We start from the raw sequence: 6,402 nt of genomic DNA, 5'->3' as shown, positions 1-6,402 counted from the left end.
CTGGTGTGGTGTTCGGACGCACAGTCACACTGGGGGATTAGCACCCTACCCCATAGTGTGCCTGGGTTGAGGGTGAGTGTAGAGGAGATGATGCTGGCAATCTGCAAAGCCACTATGAAGTCCACAATCCAGTTCTGTTGGCACAACAGTGTTGAATGCTAAGCTATTGTCTATAGACATACCTCTGTAAGAGGAGTTTTTACATTACCCAGATGTGCCAAGATGGTATGGAGTATAAAACTAACTGCTGTACCAGTATGCATCATGGAGTTGGTGAAGTGGAGCAAAGTTCTGTACTGAGTTAAAATTTAGTAAGAAGTCTGAGTGAGTGTAGTTTAGTTATAAAATGAGTTACCACATACAACACACAGACTGTTATGGACATGAAATGGAGGAATAAACAGGTCAGCACATTTTAAACATTACAAGAGATGTAAATCATGAAACGTGCATATTCCCTCTCTTTCTCATACACACACTATATATAAATAATCCTGATTTGTGACATAGCGTTGTTTCATACAGGGGCTCTCATTCAGTCCCAGGGGCTGTAGATTTTTTCCATTAATTTTTACTTTTAATTCGACTCCCTTCTTGAACTTGCCAGCCAACAGTCTCGGTCTTGAAAGTTAAAGTGATGTATCAAAACACAAAGCTCATTGTTAGAACTACCACATAGGGGAGTGTAACCTGTGGGGGGCATTTTAGCACCCAAACCCCAGACACACACACACACATAAGAGAGATCCAGGTTGAAATATGAATTTATTTTTAAGTAATAAAGCACACAATCCCAGTTACGACATCCATCACATCGGTCATTTCAGTAGACAGGTCAGAAAGCCAGTCCATCCCCTCTGTTCTTTAAAGTGAGTCACTGATCAAATCCACTGAACAAAATGACATCACAGTAGGCTTTCTGCCACGTGTAGTTCTTTGGAAATTTTCAAGGCTGAGCAAAAAAAAAAAAAAATAAAACACAAGAATCGAATTTGTAGAACAGCAGCAACTGATGGGAATATTTTTTTTACCCCGTATCTCATCAAGAAAAAAGTTCATGTCCTTCAGGCAGTCAAAAATAAACAACAAGGTGGACACGACTTGTTCAGTCTCATCGTCGTCTCCCCTTTGTTCTAATATTTCAGTTGCATACGTAATTTCATCCTCATCCATTTCCAGAATTCTTGGCCGGACTTCTGTCCCAGCCAGTCGGTCACAAGCAGTCAAGATGTTTTGGATCAATGAAGACTTTTGAAGTACTTTATGAGGAATATCAACACTAAATGAGCTCCACGTTCACTCAGAGGACAGTGACATTGGCTTATGAAATAAACCCACCAATATGACCACAGCATGTCCTAGGAATGCTCAGCTCGATTGATTTCTCTGCTTTTTGCCTCCGCTGTACTCTGTGTATTCATGAGGTAAATAAACTCCAGTGTGCAACCATAGCAGTTCATCTTCAAGTGCTCTGGAGTGAAAAAAGCTTCTATTTTTATTTAGTAACACATTGCTGTAAGACGATCTGAACGTCTACAGGAATTGTACTGACGTGAGTCCCTGAACGACAGACAGTCTAATTACCACAGCATTGTCACTCGTGAAGGCCACATTCATCATTTCAAATCAGAGGTCATGTCATTGTTCCCATGCTTTAAAAACTGCTGAAACATTCTCTGAGGATTTTAACAACCGTAATCTACAAGCAGAATTAACTGCAATTGATTTGACATCACAAGATCCTTAGTGCAGTTTAGGCCGTACTCAGCGTTGTAAACAGGCCGAGAGAACAGAAGACAGCTCTGTTTAGGACGGTGCCATCAATCCTTCAGTAGGAAGTCCTTTGGGATCACAAACGTATGCCAGCTGAAGATCTACACAGACCACGATTCGTGTAAGTGAAGGAGGCTCTGCCATGATCCCTATAATGGACTTGTAAATGCTGCTTTTGCTCAAGATTAGGCTCCCGGTTCCAAAACGATGCTTTGCCATTATATCCACAGACTCGCTGTTGTCCATGTCACTAGATTCTTCATAACTGATTAAGACTTCTGCTGTTTGGAAGAAAATAGGATTAAAAAATATGTTAATGTGGCAAATTGAACCTGTTTATCATTGCCTGCTTGTAGCCTCAGGCTTGCTTCTTTTCACGAGCTTTTGTGTCCTGGTCATATCCAAGGCTAAGAAAAACACTTTGCAAACTTAATGGCACCGCAATATGATGCAGGAAGTGAAAACAGAAATTAAAGAACGGCTGCCACTTCCATGACAATCAAGTTCGATTTTGGGGTCACGACCAAAGACTTTTTGATATTCTTGAATCGCTTTGTTGCTTTTGTACTCATTCCTGAAGTGTATAGTTGACCTCATCTAAAAATGTGAGCAGAAGGTGAAAGCAAGTTCATGAAGTCATTGATTTTTTGTTTTCTTCAAAGATGTGAAAAGTTGCTGTGCAGTTTGACTGTTAAGCCATCCAGCCCACTCGGGCACGAGCTCAATTCTGCGTAATAGATCCTTCTTATCCTTGGTATTATCCGCGTGAAATGTATCACAATGAGCGTAACGCTCACACGGGCCACTGACAGGATGCACGTCACGACCAGAATCAGAATCCTCTCTCTTCTTAAAAAGCCATGGCAGGTTAATCCTCAATTCTCCCTTTTTGGCAAGCACAATATTTTCGGGCGTTGATTCGGCAAGTCTTCCCTCATTTGGACTGAAAGGCTGAACCTGTGGCTCCCTCAGATTGGTATGTGTGGCTAATCATAAATGCAGCTATTTGGAAAAGTGCTTCTAAGACAGTAAAATGTCTGCATGGCCCCTGGGACTCTCTGTGCGAATGTTAAATTTGATTGAGTGTACAACAGCACAGCCACCTTTGAAAGCAGTACAAGTAATAATGGCTGTTCTGTCTTGGTAGAGTATTATATTACTCTACTGTCTCCTTTGGTATTATTATTGTGTAGCCTTTGTCAGAATGCCTCAAATCTCACAGACTTACCACTGTTTATAAGGTATTGTACTTTATAACTTCTAACCCACCTTCCATTCTACATTTATAACCTCAGGCAGTTAGGTGTAGTAAAAGACAAGCAGGAGTTAAGCTACACTTATTATTGATAATATTCATAAATAATACATTTGAATATTGGCAACCATACAACTTGATAAATGCTGATGTGTACTTTCAGGGGGCACACAGACTTGTTAGTTACTTAAAATGTCTCTAGTTAAGTCCTCATTGGTGGTCAGCTTTCTTCAGAACAGGCCTCATGCCTGTCTCAATATGGCTGCCGAGTGAGCTGTGCTCTTCATTGTGTTGTCCTTCTCAGTTCATGGTGTATGATGGTCTTTCATCAGTTTGGTGAGAGAGAGAAAGAGAAAGGGTGAGGTAAACAATCCCATTTATAGGTTTTCTGTCCAATCCCTACAGCCATACTTCAGACCAATGGGAGGACAGAACATCTTAACACCTGCCATCCCACCAAACCATATGTGAAGGTAAAGCATGGCATGGCTTTCCTGCAGGGAGTTGAGAGAGAGAGAGAGAGAGACTTTAGCAGAGAAACGCTTGCCAAACTGGTTTGAGGCTCTTCACCCAACTCTGTCGTAAAATTCAGAGACCCATTCCCAAATGGCAGGGGCAAACATGAATGCTTGTCTCTAATGTAACAATACTATTTATTCCATTGCTTTGTCTGAGTTACAAATAAAGCCATACAAAATATTTATCAACTTGTATGCAAAATCTCACATGACAGTAATGGTCATTCAAGAACATAAGATGATCCAAAGACAAACTAATGCTGTGTGTTGTCTGGTAGGTCAGTTTGGAGTGAAAGGTCATGTGATTGTGTGACAAACCAGGGTGTATTGATTCAGAAAAGAGTCGAAGAGACTGAACTTCATCAGTAGAATCTGTTGAATTCGTAAATGTGATTATGTGAATGTTTGAACGTTACGATTTTTAAAACATGTAGGTGGAAAACAGATGGAGTCCAAATCTTCAGGCGTATTCTCAAAAACACGCAAGGAATTACGCTGTTGTCTTCTTCACTAAACAACCGAAAATGACAAACTTGTACCTAGATTAGCTGTATTTATATTAGTCTAGTAATTCTTGGTGATAAACGTCTAATTAGAAGTCATGCTAATTAGCAGAACATCTAACACAGACTGTTTAATACTGAGGTCCGTATTCAGACTGTTTGGGTGGTACGACTTAGATGATCACTTCAATTTTGATGTGGTTCATTTTTCTGCCTGTGTACATTTTAAAACATTACATTTAAGTTCTATGTTTCATAGCAAAGATTATATGCAACGTTTATTATGAATAGTCATTGAACAACTGATTTCAAACAAGGTTTTAACAGATGATATTGAATGTAATACATAACTGACCTGGCGCTCCCCAAACCTTCTTATCATAGGTGGCTCGACTTGGCATTTGATTTCTTCATCTTAGTATTCGGGCCATTTTGGATCCTTTTGGAGACCGACCACACTTCCTCAATGCAGCAGCCTAAAACGGATGTACACAAACTCTTTCAGTGAGCACTCTACTCATTTAGGGACAGGCTTGTGTTAGAATGAAACATTCTTCCATATTTCAAACAGTGAGGGTAAGCAAAGCCCAGTCCTGTACTGGGCACACACTCAGATGGGCTCACAGTCGGGCAAAAACACTCGAACTCTTCAATCAGTTAACCGTTTTGATGACAAAGAGGTACACGTGAAACATTACAGACAGACGCCCCACTACACGCCTCACCACTTCATCTGTCCTCAGTGACAAACGTATCAGAAGTCTCCTCAGGTTCCTGAACTTGATGGACTTTAACAAAGTCAGTGTTGGGTGCAAGTTTCACAACAAATGGCCTTAATGAGAGCAAATGAGACTCTCATGAGATGGAATATAAATTCAGTGTGTATATATTTTATGTAATGGTTCAAAGCTAAAGAAGACAAAATGTAATGATTACTCTTAACAAAGCCACGACTTCTCATTTGAAGGTCCACTGACTCCCAAAAATCTTCCACATTTACTTTGCCATCATAATCCGTTGGGGTTTCTTCTATTTCACTGGCTGCAGAAAATCAGGACAAAATGAAAAACAATTAATTCTAATAAACTAAGAAGTACGCTAGAGTTGCACACTTGTCATCTACCCAGCAGGCATACTAGTGATAGCGACCGTAATAATTCTCTTAAGGTTGACATCGTTCCAGCTGCTCTCTTTTGTGTTCTCAGAAGTTTCACTCTCGGATCTTTCTGATGAAACCTTCATTGTGTCCTACTGACCAGCTGCCAACGTCATTAATGTTAAAATCTTTGAGCTGTTTAGGTCTGTGCCTTTTTGAATATCGGAAATTGCTCCTCAAGATCTGGTGTCATTCCATTGTCTTTTAAAGATGCTGTAATTCGACCGTTGTTGAAAAAAATCTAATTCTGATCCTTCTGTTTTGAGTAATTACAGGACAATTTTTGGAAAAGGTGGATGAACAGCAACTTTGTGCCTTCTTAGTGGAGCGGCGGCTCTTTGATTCTTTTCAATTTGGTTTTACAGAAACAGCTCTTCTAAAAGATTTGAATGGTCTTTTATTTGCTGCTGATGCAGGCCGGTGCTCTGTGCTTGTACTGTTAGATCTTACTGCAGCTTTCAATACGGTGGACCATCCATCCAGTATCCAACCTGCTATATCATAACTACAGGGTCATGGGGGTCTGCTGGGGCCAACACAGGGCACAAGGCAGGAAACATATCCCGGGCAGGACGCCAGCCCACCGCAGGGCACACACACATTAGGGACACAAATCCCACAGAATCACCTGACCTGCATGTCTGTCTTTGGATGGTAGGAGGAGACACGGGGAGAACATGCCAACTCCACGCAGGGAGGACCTGGGAAATGCACCCAGACAGGTCTCTTTACTGCAAGGCAGCAGCGCTACCCACTGCGCCACCGTGCCACCTACAGTGGACCATTGGATCTTAATTGATAGATTAGAGCTGCTGGGTGCCTCTGGCTCTCCTCTTACTTGTTGATTTCAGTTTCTCAGTTGGTGTGGCTGGCTTTTCATCTGACATGTGGAGTGCCACAGGGCTCGGGACTTGGACTTTTCTCTTTATGTATTCTTCCCCTATCACAGATTCTTAACTCTTTTAAGGACGTCTCGTATCACCTCTATGCAGATGATATACAGCTTTATTTTTCATTTAAGCCTAACCAAATGAATACTTGGGTCACATTGGTTGCTTGTCTGTCTCAGGTTAACGACTGGCTCAGTAGTGATTACCTACAGTTGAATTTAGGACAGACTGAGGTGCTAATTGTTGCTCCTCCTGTTCTTCATTCTGAGATCAGTTGTCTCTTCTGTTATTAAGTCAAGTCTTCGTA

This window comes from Polypterus senegalus, chromosome 4 (assembly GCF_016835505.1).
Source record: "Polypterus senegalus isolate Bchr_013 chromosome 4, ASM1683550v1, whole genome shotgun sequence".
NCBI lineage: Eukaryota > Metazoa > Chordata > Cladistia > Polypteriformes > Polypteridae > Polypterus > Polypterus senegalus.
This window is presented reverse-complemented; position numbering follows the sequence as displayed.